The sequence below is a fragment of the Pristiophorus japonicus genome, chromosome 3 (assembly GCF_044704955.1).
Source record: "Pristiophorus japonicus isolate sPriJap1 chromosome 3, sPriJap1.hap1, whole genome shotgun sequence".
In the NCBI taxonomy this organism is placed as follows: domain Eukaryota; kingdom Metazoa; phylum Chordata; class Chondrichthyes; family Pristiophoridae; genus Pristiophorus; species Pristiophorus japonicus.
Genome location: NC_091979.1, coordinates 161,445,203 through 161,464,723, shown reverse-complemented (window position 1 = coordinate 161,464,723; position 19,521 = coordinate 161,445,203).

Sequence of the window (19,521 nt, the reverse complement as noted above, 5' to 3'; positions counted from 1 at the left end):
TAACATCACAGGTTAAGGTTGATCTTGAATTCATATTATAACAAGAAATTATATAGCCATGCAGCTGTCTGTGAAATAACATATCTAACTCACACAAAGAGGTGTCTCTTTCAAATTTACAAGTCTGGCAGACACAGTTTTGAATATAGAACAGGAACACCCACAACACTGCTTATTTTAGATGTTGTTCAGATAGCATGCTTCCTATACAAGTTATCAGATTAATGTTCAACTTTTGTCATTATTTCATAGTCAGGCTATTCTCATCATTAAGTCTCTTCATGTGTACCTTGCACGCTAGCTGCTCTTCATAGTGGGGGATGAGCAAAGCGTGGGATGAGTACTGAAAGCAACTGTTAAGCTGATCTTGTCCAATGTGTGGCATTAGGTCTACCTGTAAAATCAATTTATGCATTTTAATCATTGAAGAGCAAAGACAATGTGGAAAGAAGAAAAATTGGAAGAAACTGTTGGAGATTTGGGGGCCGAAATTGTCCCTCTCCGCAAATCGGCGGTCACGCTACGGAGTGGAGTGGCCGCCAACTTTTCGTGGAATGGCAGCTGATAGCCCAATTGCCCTTCCGAGGTTTCCTGGCGATGCCCCGATCCCCCTCTTACCGCTCCGCTGCTGCCGATCCGTGTTAAGGGTGTCATCACCCTGCGCAGTGCCGATCTCATCCCTCGAAATTGAGGAAGACTTGCTTCCACTATAAAAGTGAGTTCTCAGGTGGCTGTATAGTCCAATGCGGGAATTACAGTCTCTGTCACAGGTGGGGCAGACAGTGGTTGAAGGAAAGGGTAGGTGGGGAGCCTGGTTTGCCGCACGTTCCTTCCGCTGTCTGCGCTTGGTTTCTGCATGCTCTCGGCGACAAGACTCAAGTTGATCAGTGCCCTCCCAGATGCTCCTCCTCCACTTTGAACAGTCTTAGGCCAGGGATTCCCAGGTGCAGGTGGGGATGTTATGCTTTATCAAGGACGCTTACCGTGTAGGAGTTCTGAGTAGAGCACTTGTTTCGGGAGTCTCATGTCGGGCATGCGGACAATGTGGCCCAACCAATGGAGCTGGTCGAGTGTGGTCAGTGCTTCGATGCTGAGAATGTTGACCTGAACACTGACGTTTGAGTCTATCCTCCCAGTGGATTTGCAGGATCTTGCAGAGGCAGCGCTGGGTACTTCTCCAGTACTTTGAGGTATCTGCTGTATATAGTCCACATCTCTGAGCCATATAGGAGGGCAGGTATCACTACTGCCCTGTAGACCATGAGCTTGGTGCCAGATTTGAGGTCCTGGTCTTCAAACACGCTCTTCCTCAGGCAACCGAAGGCTGCGCTGGCACACTGAAAGCAGTGTTGGACCTCATCATCGATGTCTGCCCTTGCTGATAGTAGACTCCCGAGGTATGGAAAATGGTCCACGTTATCCAAGGTTGAGCCGTGAATCTTGCTGACTGGTCGGGGGAAGTGCTGTGTGGCGGGGTCAGGTTGGTGGAGGACCTTTGTCTTATGGATGTTTAGCATAAGGCCGATGCTTTTGTATGCCTCAGTGAAGGTGTTGACGATGGCTTGGAGTTCGGCCTCTGAGTGTGCGCAGATGCAAGTGTCGTCCATGTACTGTCGTTCATTGACAGAGGATGGGATGACTTTGGATCTAGCCTGGAGGCGGCATAGGTTTAATAGGTTCCCATTGGTTCTATACTTTAGCTCTACTCCAGCAGTGAGCTTGTTGATAGTGAGATAGATCATTGCAGCATGGAAGATCGAAATGAGCGTTGGTGTGATGACGCAGCCCTGCTTGACACCGGTCCAGATGTGGATTGTTTCTGTGGTGGATCCATTAGTCAAGATCATGGCTTGCATGTCGTCATGGAGCAGGTGGAGGATGTTGACAAACTTTTGGGGGCAGCCGAAACAGAGGAGGACACTCCATAGTCCCTCACGGTTGACAGTGTCAAAGGCCTTTGTAAGGTCAAAGAAGGCCATGTACAAGGGTTGTTGCTGTTCCCTGCATTTCTCTTGTAGTTGTCGCATGGTGAAGATAATGTCCGTTGTACCCCTTAGTGGACAAAATCGGCATTGTGACTCTGGGAGGAGCTCTTCAGCCACAGGGAAAAGACGGTTGAGGAGGATTCTTGCAATGACTTTCCCAGTGGCCGACAGCAGGGAGATTCCTCTGTCATTGCCGCAGTTGGACTTGTCCCCTTTTTTGAAGATGGTCATGATTACAGCATCTCTGAGATCTCCTGGCATGCTCTCCTCCTTCCAAATGAGAGAGATGAGGTCATGCATTTGTGCCAATAGTGCTTCTCCGCCATAATTTAGTGCCTCAGTGGGGATTCCACCTGCTCCTGATGCCTTGCTGTTCTTGAGCTGATGGATAGAAACATAGAAACATAGAAACATAGAAAATAGGTGCAGGAGTAGGCCATTCGGCCCTTCTAGCCTGCACCGCCATTCAATGAGTTCATGGCTGAACATGCAACTTCAGTACCCCATTCCTGCTTTCTCACCATAGTCCTTGATCCCCCTAGTAGTAAGGACTTCATCTAACTCCTTTTTAAATATATTTAGTGAATTGGCCTCAACTACTTTCTGTGGTAGAGAATTCCACAGGTTCACCACTCTCTGGGTGAAGAAATTCCTCCTCATCTCGGTTCTAAATGGCTTACCCCTTATCCTTAGACTGTGTCCCCTGGTTCTGGACTTCCCCAACATTGGGAACATTCTTCCTGCATCTAACCTGTCTAACCCCGTCAGAATTTTAAATGTTTCTATGAGGTCTCCTCTCATTCTTCTGCACTCCAGTGAATACAAGCTCAGTTGATCCAGTCTTTCTTGATAGGTCAGTCCCGCCATCCCGGGAATCAGTCTGGTGAACCTTCGCTGCACTCCCTCAATAGCAAGAATGTCCTTCCTCAGGTTAGGAGACCAAAACTGTACACAATACTCCAGGTGTGGCCTCACCAACTGTAGCAACACCTCCCTGCCCCTGTACTCAAATCCCCTCGCTATGAAGACCAACATGCCATTTGCTTTCTTAACCACCTGCTGTACCTGCATGCCAACCTTCAATGACTGATGTACCATGACATCCAGGTCTCGTTGCACCTCCCCTTTTCCTAATCTGTCACCAGTCAGCTAATAGTCTGTCTCTCTTTTTTTACCACCAAAGTGGATAACCTCACATTTATCCACATTATACTTCATCTACCATGCATTTGCCCACTCACCTAACCTATCCAAGTCGCTCTGCAGCCTCATAGCATCCTCCTCACAGCTCACACTGCCACCCAACTTAGTGTCATCCGCAAATTTGGAGATACTACATTTAATCCCCTCATCTAAATCATTAATGTACAGTGTAAACAGCTGGGGCCCCAGCACAGAACCTTGCGGTACCCCACTAGTCACGGCCTGCCATTCTGAAAAGTCCCCATTTACTCCTACTCTTTGCTTCCTGTCTGACAACCAGTTCTCAATCCATGTCAGCACACTACCCCCAATCCCATGTGCTTTAACTTTGCACATTAATCTCTTGTGTGGGACCTTGTCGAAAGCCTTCTGAAAGTCCAAATATACCACATCAACTGGTTCTCCCTTGTCCACTCTACTGGAAACATCCTCAAAAAATTCCAGAAGATTTGTCAAGCATGATTTTCCTTTCACAAATCCATGCTGACTTAGACCTATCATATCACCTCTTTCCAAATGCGCTGCTATGACATCCTTAATAATTGATTCTATCATTTTACCAACTACCGATGTCAGGCTGACCGGTCTATAATTCCCTGTTATCTCTCTCCCTCCTTTTTTAAAAAGTGGGGTTACATTGGCTACCCTCCACTCCATAGGAACTGATCCAGAGTCAATGGAATGTTGGAAAATGACTGTCAATGCATCCACTATTTCCAAGGCCACTTCCTTAAGTACTCTGGGATGCAGTCCATCAGGCCCTGGGGATTTATCAGCCTTCAATCCCATCAGTTTCCCCAAAACAATTTCCCGACTAATAAGGATTTCCCTCAGTTCCTCCTCCTTACTAGACCCTCCGACCACTTTTATATCCGGAAGGTTGTTTGTGTCCTCCTCAGTGAATACCGAACCAAAGTACTTGTTCAATTGGTCCGCTATTTCTTTGTTCCCCGTTATGACTTCCCCTGATTCTGACTGCAGGGGACCTACGTTTGTCTTTACTAACCTTTTTCTCTTTACATATCTATAGAAACTTTTGCAATGCATCTTAATGTTCCCTGCAAGCTTCTTCTCGTACTCCATTTTCCCTGCCCTAATCAAACCCTTTGTCCTCCTCTGCTGAGTTCTAAATTTCTCCCAGTCCCCGGGTTCTCTGCTATTTCTGGCCAATTTGTATGCCACTTCCTTGGCTTTAATACTATCCCTGATTTCCCTTGATAGCCACGGTTGAGCCACCTTCCCTTTTTTATTTTTACGCCAGACAGGAATGTACAATTGTTGTAGTTCATCCATGCGGTCTCTAAATGTCTGCCATTGCCCATCCACAGCCAACCCCTTCAGTATCATTCGCCAATCTATCCTAGCCAATTCATGCCTCATACCTTCAAAGTTACCCTTCTTTAAGTTCTGGACCATGGTCTCTGAATTAACTGTTTCATTCTCCATCCTAATGTAGAATTCCATCATATTATGGTCACTCTTCCCCAAGGGGCCTCGCAAAACAAGATTGCTAATTTATCCTCTCTCATTACACAACACCCAGTCTAAGATGGCCTCCCCCCTAGTTGGTTCCTCGACATATTGGTCTAAAAAACCATCCCTTATGCACTCCAGGAAATCCTCCTCCACCGTATTGCTTCCAGTTTGGTTAACCCAATCTATGTGCATATTAAAGTCACCCATTATAACTGCTGCACCTTTATTGCATGCACCCCTAATTTCCTGTTTGATGCCCTCCCCAACATCATTACTACTGTTTGGAGGTTTGTACACAACTCCCACTAACGTTTTTTGCCCTTTGGTGTTCTGCAGCTCTACCCATATAGATTCCACATCATCCAAGCTAATGTCCTTCCAAACTATTGCCTTAATTTCCTCCTTAACCAGCAATGCTACCCCACCTCCTTTTCCTTTTATTCTATCTTTCCTGAATGTTGAATACCCCTGGATGTTGAGTTCCCAGCCCGGATCATCCTGGAGCCACGTCTCCGTAATCCCAATCACATCATATTTGTTAACATCTATTTGCACAGTTAATTCATCCACCTTATTGCGGATGGCCTTTTCTACCTCATGCAGGCCTGGGGTTTTACTGAGATGTTGGCGGGTAGCATGCTGCGGGATGGCATTGAGGTGCTAGACTTTCCATTATTGTGCAGATCGCCCAAAAATGGGCATTATTTCTAGCGTTGGCGTTTATTATGGGTTTTGAGATCACCAAATTATCGCCCATTTTCAAAACTCCTAGTTTCCATTTTATAAAATGGGCATTAGCGGGAGCGATGTGAAATGGGCGTTAGCGGTAATTCTTTTGCCCTTCTGCTGTAAATTACCATAGCAATGCCATGGCAACGGTCTTTTCCCTCATTTCAGGAGGTCAGGGGTCATCAATACATGCACAGAAGAGGAGAGAGAGAGAGAGAGAGAGCAGAGAGGAACAGAAAATGCATGTGTGTTTCTTGTCTGGTTCTTTGTCATTTGTTTGGCTGTTGTGGGGGATAGGAAACATATTTTGGAGGATTAAGAAGAATTGAGAGCACTATTTAGTTTGTTTACATCTAAATTTAGGGAAAAAAATTATTTTCATGGAGGCATGGAGGAGGCGAGACAGCATGATGTGGAGAAGGAGGAGGCTGGTTAGGGCAGTGAGGTTGGAGAGGAAGTGGAGATGGGAGGATGAAAACGAGCCAGGAGATTTTCCGACGAGGCAAATGCTGCCCTCCTGCAGGAGGTGGAATCACGTTGGGGTCAATTGACCCGGAGCGGGTGTGGGAAGCCCATCTCGAAGATGTACCAGAAAATTTGGTCCAAGATCGCTGAGGTGGTCTCGTTGGCGATGCACGACATGCGTGAGGGCAACCAGTGCCGCAAGCGCTGGAACGACCTTGTCGGCTCCGGCAGAGTAAGTATTACATTTATTTGCATTTACTTATATATTTATATAATTGGAACTGTAAGTGTCATGAGTAAATAAATTCAGATCTGATGTGTTGCAGTTAGGCCGGTAATGTTTTACTCAAATCCTATGTTTACGGTGTATATCTCTAGGTTAATAATGATAATAATAATCATTATAGCATCTGTCGGTTATGTGTTGTATCAGCATCTATGACAGTACCTCGCAATGATCTTACGCAATGATCTTAAGCCATGTCATGCTGTTGTTACCTTATGCAGAAGAAACTTTCGAAGAATAGGGCTGAGCAGCGGCGCATGGGTGGCAGCCCAGCAGTGCTGTGTGAGCTGACCAATCTTGAGGAGCGGGTGTTGGCACTAATGGGGAGCCACCCCCGGTCAGCCATGAATGCAGTGGCAAAACCAGATGTTATGCCACGTGAGTAAAGTATACACCATTGCGTGATGTAAACCCACTCATAGCTGAACAATATATGATAAATGATTGATGAAAGTGTAATGATGGGCTCATGAAAATCATTGTAATGTAGAATTTGGTTATGTTCATTAAATGTGATGTCTGTGATTATTTTGATAGCAGTGGTGCTGTTCTCGTGCATATGCTGTGTGTAGCATTGGAATCACCTTGTGACCCTAGCACTCCCTTCTCCTCTAATAACCTCATTTATGTTTTGTAGCTCAGCCAAGAGTGCAGTCACTGCCTACAGCACCGAGGCAAGGTGCAGATCCGACGTCGAAGGTGCATCGTTCGTCTGGTGGTAAGGAGTCCCGAATCTCGCCCGTTGAGCTGCAGGATGCCCTATCCACTGACGACAGTGAGAAGGTGGAGGAGCCTACAGGAACAAGCTCCATATCAAGCACACCTATTACTTTTAGTGCTCCTGTGGCCATGTCCTCCACTGGGGAGGTAGCGGGCCCAAGCACTTTGCTGCAGGGCACTCCAGATGTCTCCATGCCGGTGACGACCCCGTGGAGGTTGCTTTGACGCAGCAGGACTGCTCCATGATCGGCAGAGTTCAGCAGGGACATAGTTAATTTGTCCAGGAGGAATGTTGACATAGGTTAACAGATCCTCCATACAATGGGGAGCATATGTGACCAGCTGGCCACCATACCCACAACCATGACAGAGTGCATGGTGCTGCTGGCGGTGGCCCTGGAGGTAATAGCCAAGAACACTGGTGCCAGAGAGCTACCAGTGGTCCCGGAATGCGGCCCTGAACCCCAAGGTGCCGCACCCCCATCGCCAATGACACGAGAGCCAGGAGGAAGCTCTTGCTTCTGGCTCAGAGGACGTTTCCTCCTCGGGACCGTCCTCTCCCGCATCCGGCCAATAAGCGGCTCTGCCGTCATCCCCCCAATGAAGCAGCGCCTGAGGAGCACTGCGGCAAGGCAGCTTGGAGACCGGAGAGGAAGGGGTAGAGGTGGGGAGAAGATGCGGGGGGGGGGGGGAAGGAAAGTGAAGTGCATGGCCGCAGGAGCTGTAGTTGTGAGAGTATCGATGTTGTTTTTGTTGCTACTGAATAAATGTTGGGAGGTTAGGGGGGAGGGGGATGGGGTGTACCTTGTTTTTTTGCATTTGTGTTCTCTGTGTTTTGAAACTTATTGGAAATTGTAAAATTGTAAGAAATGATAAATGTTAAAAAATAGTGGTGGGGTGGGGTGGGGGTGTGGTGGGGTAGGGGTGGTTTGTTTTGTACAGTTATCAGTATGAATTAATACACATATTATCATTAAATTTATTTTCTTTAACATAACATTGTTGCGTATTTTCTCAGATAAGATCGCTTCTCCCTGTAAGTGCGTCGGGTGTAAGTTCTCCTTCTCCTCCTCCTCGGTCTGCCACTTCTTTGATTGGGCACATAATGCTCTTGAATATACCTACTGCCATCTCTAGTCTGCAGCATGTGCATAATCATCAAGACAGACTGAGAAATTACAGGCCCCATTACAATAACAATCAGTATTATACCTATTGTTCACAAACAATACATTTACCTCCTAAAACAAACTAAATAAATTCAAGTCGCCCACAGTATGATAAGATGTTTGTTCAGATGTTCAAAACACCTTAAAATAACTCCAGAATACATCAAAACTCCCCAGAAGTTGAAGCAGTCTTTTATATGAAAAGTCCACCGATTTACAAAATGGTGACCATACCGCTAGGTTAAGGTCAGGTGAGAGTAACTTTTTCTCAGTATATTTTTCGGTGAGCAATATTTTCAGCGATCTGTGGATGAGATGCCGAAAGTAAAGCTGGCCGATGTTACGGGCGTTAGTTTCGAGCTATTCTGACCTTTACGGCAAAAGAAAATGGGCGGGTGGTATTATTAATTCTTGGCGTTAACTAAATGCTGAAAGTAACGCTGGGCGATAAGTGAGTGATAAATGGCCGTTAGTTTCCATTTTTTGGCGAAATGGGCGCTATCTGGGCGGTATACCTAATCTCAGTGTAAAAATGGACATTAAGTGAGCGGTAGCGATGCTAAATAATAGAAAGTCTAGCTCAAGGACACTCGTGTCGAAGGCAGAGTCTCGGTTAAGGAGATCTTCAAAATGCTCCTTCCAGCGGGCGCTGACTGCCTCGGTGTCCTTCATGACTGCCTCTCTGTTCTTGGCCAGCAGTGGGGTGGGGCCTTGTGTGCTTGGGCCGTAGGTGGCCTTGACAGAGGAGGACAAAGGGTTTGATTAGGGCAGGGAAAATGGAGTACGAGAAGAAGCTTGCAGGGAACATTAAGACGGATTGCAAAAGTTTCTATAGATATGTAAAGAGAAAAAGGTTAGTAAAGACAAATGTAGGTCCCCTGCAGTCAGAATCAGGGGAAGTCATAACAGGGAACAAAGAAATGGCGGACCAATTGAACAAGTACTTTGGTTCGGTATTCACTGAGGAGGACACAAACAACCTTCCGGATATAAAAGGGGTCGGAGGGTCTAGTAAGGAGGAGGAACTGAGGGAAATCCTTATTAGTCGGGAAATTGTTTTGGGGAAACTGATGGGATTGAAGGCTGATAAATCCCCAGGGCCTGATGGACTGCATCCCAGAGTACTTAAGGAAGTGGCCTTGGAAATAGTGGATGCATTGACAGTCATTTTCCAACATTCCATTGACTCTGGATCAGTTCCTATGGAGTGGAGGGTAGCCAATGTAACCCCACTTTTTAAAAAAGGAGGGAGAGAGAAAACAGGGAATTATAGACCGGTCAGCCTGACATCGGTAGTGGGAAAAATGATGGAATCAATTATTAAGGATGTCATAGCAGTGCATTTGGAAAGAGGTGATATGATAGGTCCAAGTCAGCATGGATTTGTGAAAGGGAAATCATGCTTGACAAATCTTCTGGAATTTTTTGAGGATGTTTCCAGTAGAGTGGACAAGGGAGAACCAGTTGATGTGGTATATTTGGACTTTCAGAAGGCTTTCGACAAGGTCCCACACAAGAGATTAATGTGCAAAGTTAAAGCACATGCGATTGGGGGTAGTGTGCTGACATGGATTGAGAACTGGTTGTTAGACAGGAAGCAAAGAGTAGGAGTAAATGGGGACTTTTCAGAATGGCAGGCAGTGACTAGTGGGGTACCGCAAGGTTCTGTGCTGGGGCCCCAGCTGTTTACACTGTACATTAATGATTTAGACGAGGGGATTAAATGTAGTATCTCCAAATTTGCGGATGACACTAAGTTGGGTGGCAGTGTGAGCTGCAAGGAGGATGCTATGAGGCTGCAGAGTGACTTGGATAGGTTAGGTGAGTGGGCAAATGCATGGCAGATGAAGTATAATGTGGATAAATGTGAGGTTATCCACTTTGGTGGTAAAAACAGAGAAACAGACTATTATCTGAATGGTGACAGATTAGGAAAAGGGGAGGTGCAAAGAGATCTGGGTGTCATGGTACATCAGTCATTGAAGGTTGGCATGCAGGTACAGCAGGCGGTTAAGAAAGCAAATGGCATGTTGGCCTTCATAGCGAGGGGATTGGAGTACAGGGGCAGGGAGGTGTTGCTACAGTTGTACAGGGCCTTGGTGAGGCCACACCTGGAGTATTGTGTACAGTTTTGGTCTCCTAACCTGAGGAAGGACATTCTTGCTATTGAGGGAGTGCAGCGAAGGTTCACCAGACTGATTCCCGGGATGGCGGGACTGACCTATCAAGAAAGACTGGATCAACTGGGCTTGTATTCACTGGAGTTCAGAAGAATGAGAGGGGACCTCATAGAAACATTTAGAATTCTGATGGGGTTAGACAGGTTAGATGCAGGAAGAATGTTCCCAATGTTGGGGAAGTCCAGAACCAGGGGTCACAGTCTAAGGATAAGGGGTAAGCCATTTAGGACCGAGATGAGGAGGAATTTCTTCACCCAGAGAGTGGTGAACCTGTGGAATTCTCTACCACAGAAAGTTGTTGAGGCCAGTTCACTGAATATATTCAAAAAGGAGTTAGATGAAGTCCTTACTACTAGGGGAATCAAGAGGTATGGTGAGAAAGCAGGAATGGGGTACTGAAGTTGCATGTTCAGCCATGAACTCATTGAATGGCGGTGCAGGCTAGAAGGGCCGAATGGCCTACTCCTGCACCTATTTTCTATGTTTCTATGTTTCTGTGAAGAATCCTCGCACATCATGGTTGTTGGCCAGCTGCTGGATCTCCTGTGCTTTCTCCATCCACCATCTATTCTTTAGGTCGTGGGTTTTTTGTTGGACCCACCAATCTACCGCCCCAACAACGAAATTTCCCTCAGAAAGTCTTCTGTCCGCCCGGCAGTGCCAAAACCTGTTTTTTCCTAGTGAGGTTGTGGCCTTCTGCAATGGTGGTGCAGCTTCCCTTAAAGGATAGCTTGCAATGCCACCATGTTTTTTGGGGGGGCCGGCTGACTGCCATGTCAGCCCGACAATTATGCCCTGGGTTTGGCCGGGCCACCAACAGGCAGCCTGGCACCCCTCATGGGTGCCAGGCCACTGGCCTGGCCAAAACTCTCCCTGATGGCCCAGTGGACCTAAGTTTTTAAATCGCGAAGGCTCTCCTTGTTAAGTGAAGGGGAGAGCCATGGTGACATGGCGCCGTGATGATGTCATTGCAGCTGTTACTCTGCACCAAGCCTAACATCCGCCCCTCAGGTGTTGCCACCATCGCGTATCTGCCCCTCTCGTGTAGTCACTGCCCCCATTAAGAGCGACTTCCGGGTCCAAATAAAAAAAAACAACAAAGAGTGGAATTTCGCTCATGAGGAGACCTCAACCACAGCTGTGATAAAAAGCATTGAAATGGGTTTCTTTCAAAATCTCCTTCCAGTATAAAGTGGCAGCTGTTGCTCAGTGACAGCACTCTCGTGTCTGAGTCAGAAAGTTGTGGATTCAAAACCTACTCCAGATACTTAAGCACAAAATCTAGGCTAACTCTCCAATGCAATACTGAGGGAGTGCTGCAGTGTCGTTCAGAGGAGACATTATACCAAGACCCCCATCTGCCCTCTCAGGTGGATATAAAACGTCCCATGGCATTATTCGCAGAATTGCAAGAAAGTGCCCTGACACTTTGCTTATAAGGTGAGTGAGAAATTTCACTGGGGGCAATACTAGTTTGCCAGCGTAACATGCTGGTTGCTATTGGTAGGTGGCTTCAAGGTGGAAGAAGGATTCTTGACCATGTTGGGCCATGGATTTGAAGAGGTCACAGACGTATGGGGAAGAGGCCTTACCCTCATGGGTTTACAGGGATTAACATTCATACCTCCACGTCTCTGAGGCGCAGTGCGTTAGAAGGCTGTGCTTCCAAAAAGAAGAGCTGACAGAGATATTCCAGCTCCTACAGGCAGACCTACAGCCTACCAGTACCAACAGGACTGCATGTTCATCGAGGTGAAGTTGACTGTGGCGATGGCCTTCTATGCCTCCGGCTCCTTAAAGGCAACAGCAGGGGACATATGCAGCATCTCTCAGCACGCTGCACATTGCTGCATTCGCCAGATTAAAAGGGCAATGAGCAGGGACAGCCAGAGTGAGAGGGCTCTAGGGATACACAATTTGTAGACTACCCCAAGGTTCAAGGTGCCATTGACTGCACACACGCCACGTTGCGAGCACCATTATACAATGCAGAGGTCTTCAGAAACCAAAAGGGATACCACTGCCTAAACGTACAGCTGATCTGCGATGACACGCAGCGCATCCTCTCAGTGAATGCCCACTATCCAGGCAGCACACGTGATGCTTTCATCTTGTGTGAGAGCAGTGTCTCACGAATGTTTCAGCGACAAAGACAAGGCCAGGGCTGGCTGATTGGGGACAAAGGATACGGCCTAGCCACCTGGCTCATGACCCCCCTCCGGAACCCCACCACAGAAGCTGAGCATCGCTACAATGAGAGCCATACAGCCACCCGCAACATCATCAAACAGACAATTGGGGTGCTCAAGCAACGCTTTCAATGCCTGGACCGCTCTGGAGGCAGCATTCAATACTCCCCACAACAGGTTTCCAAATTCATTGTGGTGTACTGCATGCTACCATCATGAGGGGCCAGGCATTGCCAGTGAGGATTGCAGAACCACTTCAGGAAGAGGAGGAGACGAGGAAGAGGAGTTTGGCGAGGAACCAATTACAGTGAGACCACAACTACAGGGAGGCAGTGTGGGGATGTGGTCGCAGCAAGAGCCTTAAGTTAGCGGCTCATCATTGACCGGTTTGCTTGAATGGGAAGCTGGGGTTGCAGCATTGACTTGCGACTCTAAGTCACCATGCCCGGCTAATCTACACTTAATTCTGCAATGAGGCACAAGACAATGGCAAAGGTCAAACAAACATTTTTATAGACATGAATAAGTAACAATGTTTCTCCCCCAAAAACCGAAAACTGTACAATGGTTAAAATAAAAGTAACTAACCATTAAACTGCTTCCTGCAGTGAACAAAATGTAAATAAACACATAACTGCTTCCTGCAGTGAGCAAAATGGAAATAAATACAAAGCTCCTTCCTGCAGTAAACAAAATGTAAATAAACCCAAAACTGATTCTTGCAGCAGGACAATTCAAGATGAGTCAATTGTTATCACACAACTATGTACAATGTTTACAATGCTACATACATCCATGAGCATCAACTTGTGCCAGGCCTTAATGGCTCATATGCCTAATTCCCCCCCCTCCCCCGCCCCTCCCTTCCTGGTCCACACCTGCTGCTCCACCTCACTGGGGCATCAGTGCTTACAGCAAGGCTGCTGGAGGGCTGCTGAGTTGGGGGACCAGACAATGCAGACGCCGTCTGAGGACGCCCTGGACTACCTCTTGGCCTGGAAGGCCCAGCTGCGGACGGCTGCGCCTCATCATCGGCAGGAGCAGTCACTGGCCGCTGGGGTTTCAACCGTGTATGGTGAATGGTTGGCGAGTCTGTACTGGGAACCGGAATGCTGCCATTCATCCTGAGAAAGGACAGCACCTTCCATTTCCTGGGAGCCAGTGACTCTTCGACGGGGCTGGGCCTCAGCATCCGGAGCACGATGTGTATCCAAAATTTCCTGGTGTGCTTCAGCACCGTCCCTTCCCTGTTGGACAATGGGGAGCCCAGAGAGTATGGTAGCAGACATCGACTGTATCACTTGACCAAGCTGAAGCAAAGCTTGTGCCTGCGATGCGCCCAAGTCTGCGACATGATCAAGGGCATGTGCCATACACTCTGGAACGCCACTGTCACTGCTTGAAGCCACCAGCCTCTGTGTGTGGGCGATGACAACCCGTGACGCTGCCTCCGCAACAGTTGCAGTAAGCTTGTCGATGTTCTCTGGGATCTGTCCCAATGCATGCATAAGCTCATGGTGCATTCCTGTTGTATCCTTGGACATTTCCACCAAGTCCAGTTCAATGTCTGCCTGTAGTTGAGGAGACTGACTTTGCCGACTCACCCTCCGGAGAGCTGGCCTGCGAGATTCCCCTCTCGCACTGCACGCAACTGTGGCCAGGAGCCTCCCGACTGTGTGAGGCCAGACGGGACAACTGGTGAGCTCTGAGGCTCAGGCAGAGCAATCTCTTCCCCTCCCTCATTTGTTCCCCCTCTCCCCATGGCCAGATGTAGAGGGCTCCCTCAAAGGATGCTGCACTTGTGGCTGGTCATCTGCAAGTAGAAAACAACAAACGTGTGGTTAGCAACAGGGGAGGGGCCAGGGTGACATGAGGAAGGTAGCATTGCGCATGTTGATTTGAAGGGCCGCTGCCACTTCATTATATGTCTCAATGCAGTCTCTTCAGTCTCTTTATCTATTCACCTACCCTCACTATCCGAAGGGAGCTCTGTATCGACCCCGGTAACTGTCAGAGCTGGTACTCCTACGAGGACCGACACCTGTTCCTCGATATCAGTAAGTTGTAGTATTTGAGGCGGCCCCCCATCTGTGCGCAGCTGCTCCCTCCTGTTGTGAGAGTGCTTCGACTGCAAAGAGAAAAATAGGAAGGGTTCAGAAAGGGTTTCTCTCCTGTTGTGTCACATATGCCTACTATAGTACAATAGATGATACTGTGTGAATGTTCTAATGGTTTCCATTCAATCTGTTTGGATGTTGCATGTGCTTTGTGAGGAGTTGTTAGGAGGTTTCAGGGATGTAACATTGGGGCTGTAGCTCATCTTTCTGTAAGGCATAGCAGCAGTGGGAGTGTATTGTGATGAAGGATGTAAATGATTGAGTTTATGTGCATCGAAACAGGGGAGCCAATTTAAAACCGAGTTGCGAAGGAATTTCTTCTCCCAGAGGGTTGTGAATCTGTGGAATTCTCTGCCCAAGGAAGCAGTTGAGGCTAGCTCATTGAATGTATTCAAATCACAGATAGATAGATTTTTAACCAATAAGGGAATTAAGGGTTATGGTAAGCGGGCGGGTAAGCGGAGCTGAGTCCACGGTCAGATCAGCCATGATCTTGTTGAATGGCGGAGCAGGCTCAAGGGGCTAGATGGCCTACTCCTGTTCCTAATTCTTATGTTCTTATGTTCTTATGTTATTTGGGCGTATTCAAATGGAATGTCAATGAAGCCGATACCTCATTTGATCTATTTGCCTTCATTCATGCTTTAACAATGCTGAGCATTTGGAATGCTGTTAAGAGGAAAGGACAGATACTTCCCCACAGAACAAAGGGGAAAAGTGAGTGTTACTACCTCCAGGACATTCTTGTAAACCTTGTAGTAGCAAGCACTTTGCAATTTCAGCAAGTCAGGCTGAGAAATATCTTTCAAAAATGTGGCTGAGGCAAAGAAAATTTAAATATGTAGCTCTTAAAGTCCAAAAGAAGCTGATGGCGTTAGATGAGGAAAGACGGGAGGAGGCTTAAGTGGACCATTAACATTAGTATGGACTTGTTGGGTTAAATGGCCTGTTTCTGTGCTGTATATCCTATGAAATCCTCTGTAATATACACAAATATAACCACAAGTTGCTTGTTTTTGAACTTAGATTTGGCCTCTCTTTTGGACACCTGACCAGTTTCCTCTGTGTAACTGACACCCCATGTGCGCCAATTCCCAGGATGGTAGAAGAGGACATAGCAGTGGAACCCCCTTTCACCAGGTCACTGCCCAGTTTGGTGTGCCTGTCTTGGGGTCTACCTGGATGAGGCAGGAAACTCCCACCTGAAACAGGCAACAGCATTTATGTGGCACATGGCAGTGAGCTCGTAATGTTTCCTGAACTGTCTTCTGGGAATTCCAGTGGGCAGACTCTTAGAAAGAAGAATGTCTGTGCAAGCTGCATGGTGGAGACTTCTTGGCCACTCCTGGTGCTACCACAATCTCCTGCCCCTCATTTATTGCAGTCGTTGGTTCTGAGACAGTCCTCCCTTCCACTAATTACTCAATACACTAGCCGATATTGGAAAATCACCTGGGTTCAGTCGAGATGAAGTTGGGCACATGCTAAAATCACTCTGCCCAACTTTATGCTGGGACGAGGGGAGAACAAATGTCAGTACCAAAATCTATTCATCGGTTGTTTTTGTGCTGTTCTCGAAAGCTGTGTTGCCTGCCTGGTGCCAGGGTTAAGGACATCTCCTCTGGGCTGGAGAGGAACTCGGACTGGGAGGGGAAAGATCCAGTTGTCATGGTCCACGTGGGTACCAACGACATAGGTAGGACAAATAAAGAGGTTCTGCTGAGGGATTATGAACAGCTGGGGCCAAATTAAAAAGCAGAACCACAAAGGTAATAATCTCTGGAATACTACCTGAACCACGAGCAAATTTGCATAGGGTAAATAAGATCAGAGAGTTAAACACGTGGCTGAAAGACTGGTGTGGGAGAAATGGGTTTCGTTTCGTGAGACACTGGCACAGTACTAGGGTAAGAGGGAGCTGTTCCGTTCGGATGGGCTGCACATAGACCGTGCTGGGACTAGTATCCTGGCGAATCGAATAACTAGGGCTGTAGAGAGGGCTTTAAACTAATTAGTCGGTGGGGGGGCTTCAGGTAAGCGAAAATTTTAAAAGTCAAAGAATAAGAGAAGGCACGAGAGCAGGATAGCACTGGGGGAAATGAAAACCAGGAAGGGAACGAATGTACAAACATCAAGATGTATCAGAAAGTGGGGTCAAAGCATGAAAAAATGGTAAAAAAACCAAATTTAAAAGCTCTTTATCTGAATGCACGCAGCATTCATAACAAAATAGATGAGTTGATGGCTCAAATAGATACAAATGTTTATGATCTGATAGCCATTGTAGAGATGTGGTTGAATGGTGACCAGGACTGGGAACTAAATATTCAGGGGTATTTGACAATTCGGAAGGACAGACAGAAAGGAAAAGGAGGTGGGGTAGCACTGTTAATAAAGGATAAGATCAGTGCGTCAGTGAGAAACTATATTGACTCAGAAGATCAAGATGTTGAATCAGTTTGGGTGGAGATAAGGAATAATAAGGGGGAAAAGTGGAAAAGTCGCTGGTGGGCATAGTCTATAGGCACCCTAACAGTAGCAACACTGTAGGACGGAGTATAAATCAAGAAATAATGGAGGCCTGTAAAAAAGAAACGGCAATAATCACGGGCGATTTTAACCTTCATATTGATTGGACACAGCAAATTGGCCAGGGTAGCCTTGAGGAAGAGTTCATAGAGGGTATCCGGAATAGTTTCCTTGAACAGTACATTGTGGAACCAACCAGGGAACAGGCTATCTTAGATCTGGTACTGTGTAATGAGACAGGATTAATAAATGATCTCCTAGTAAAGGATCCTCTAGGAATGAATGACCATAACATGGTTGAATTTCAAATTCAGTTGGAGGGTGAGAAAGTTGGATCTCAAACCAGTGTCCTAAGCTTAAATAAAGGAGACTACAAAGGTATGAGGGCAGAGTTGGCTAAAGTGGACTATGGGACTGGCAATGAGCAGTGGCAGACATTTAAGGAGATATTTCATAACTCGCAACAAAAATATATTCCAATGAGAAGGAAAGACTGTAAGAGAAGGGATAACCATCTGTGGCTAACTAAGGAAATAAGGATGGTATCAAATTGAAAACAAGGGCATACAATGTGGCCATGAATAGTGGGAGGCCAGAGGATTGGGAAACTTTTAAAAGCCAGCAAAAAATGACTAACGAAATGATAGAGGGAAGATAGATTATAAAAGTAAACTAGCATGAAATATAAAAACAGATAGTAAGAGTTTCTACAGGTAAATAAAAAGGAAAAGAGTGGCTAAAGTAAATTTTGGTCCACTGGAGGATGAGACTGGGGAATTAATAAGCACAGGGAAATGGCAGAGATGTTGAACAAATATTTTGTATCGGTCTTCAAGGTAGAAGACTCTAAAAACATCCCAATAATGGATAATCAGGGGCTATAGGGAGGGAGGAACTTAATACAATCACTATCATTAAAGAAGTAGTCCTCGGTAAAATAAAGGGACTAAAGGCAAACAAGTCGACTGGACCTGATGGCTTGCATCCTAGGGTCTTAAAAGAAGTGGCTGCAGAGATAGTAGATGCAATGGTTGTAATCTAACAAAATTCCCTGGATTCTGGGGAGGTCCCAGCAAGCTGGAAAACCGGAAATGTAACGTCCCTATTTAAAAAAGGAGGCACACAAAAAGCAGGAAACTATGGAGCAGTTAGCCTAACATCTGTCGTTGGGAAAATGCTGGAGTCCATTATTAAGGACACAGTAGCAGGACATTTGGAAAAGCATAATTCAATCAAGCAGAGCCAGCATGGTTTTATGAAGGGGAAATCACGTTTGACAAATTTGCTGGAGTTCCTTGAGATTGTAACTATCAGGGTGGATAAGAGGGAATCAGTGGATGCGGTGCATTTGGATTTCCAGAAGGCATTCGATAAGATACCACATAAAAGGTTATTGCACAAGATAAAAGTTCATTGGATTGGGGGTAATATGGATAGAGGATTGGCTAACTAACAGAAACAGAAAGTCGGGATAAATGGATCATTTTTCGTTTGGCAAACAATAATTAGTGGGGTGCTGCAGGGATCGGTGCTGGGGCCTCAACTATTTACAATCTATATTAATGACTTGGATAAAGGGACCGAGTGTAATGTAGCCAAGTTTGCTGATGAAACATAGATGGGTGGGAAAGCAAATTTGAGTAAGACACGAAAAATCTGCAAAGTGATTTAGACAGGCTAAGTGAGTGGGCAAACATTTGGCAGATGGAGTATAATGTGGGAAAATGTGAGGTTATCCACTTTGGCAGAAAAAAATAGAAAAGCAAATTTTAATTTAAATGGAGAAAAATTGCAAAGTGCTGCAATACAGAGGGACTTTGGGGTCTTTGTGCATGAAACACAAAAAGTTAGTATGCAGGTACAGCAAGTAATCAGGAAGGCAAATGGAATGTTGGCCTTTATTGCAAGGGGGAATAGAGTATAAAAGCAGAGAAGTTCTGCTACAACTGTACAGAGTATTGGTGAGGCCACACCTAGAGTACTGCATAGTTTTGGTCTCCGTATTTAAGGAAGGATATACTTGCATTGGAGGCTGTTCAGAGAAGGTTCACTAGGTTGATTGCAGAGATGAGGGGGTTGACTTATGAAGATAGGTTGAGTAGGTTGAGCCTATACTCATTGGAGTTCAGAAGAATGAGAGGTGATCTTATTGAAACATATAAGATAATGAGGGGGAAGAGAGGATATTTCCACTCATAGGAGAAACTAAAACTAGGGGACATAGTCTCAGAATAAGAGGCTGCCCATTTAAAACTGTGATGAGGAGGAATTTCTTCTCTCAGAAGGTTGTGGTTCTATGGAATTCTCCGTCCCAGAAAGCTGTAGAGACTGGGTTATTGAATATATTTAAGGCGGAGATAGACAGATTTTTGAGTGATAAGGGAATAAAGGATTATGGGGAACGGGCAGAGAAGTGGAGCTGAGTCCATGATCAGATTAGCCATGATCTTATTAAATGGCGGAGCAGGCTCGA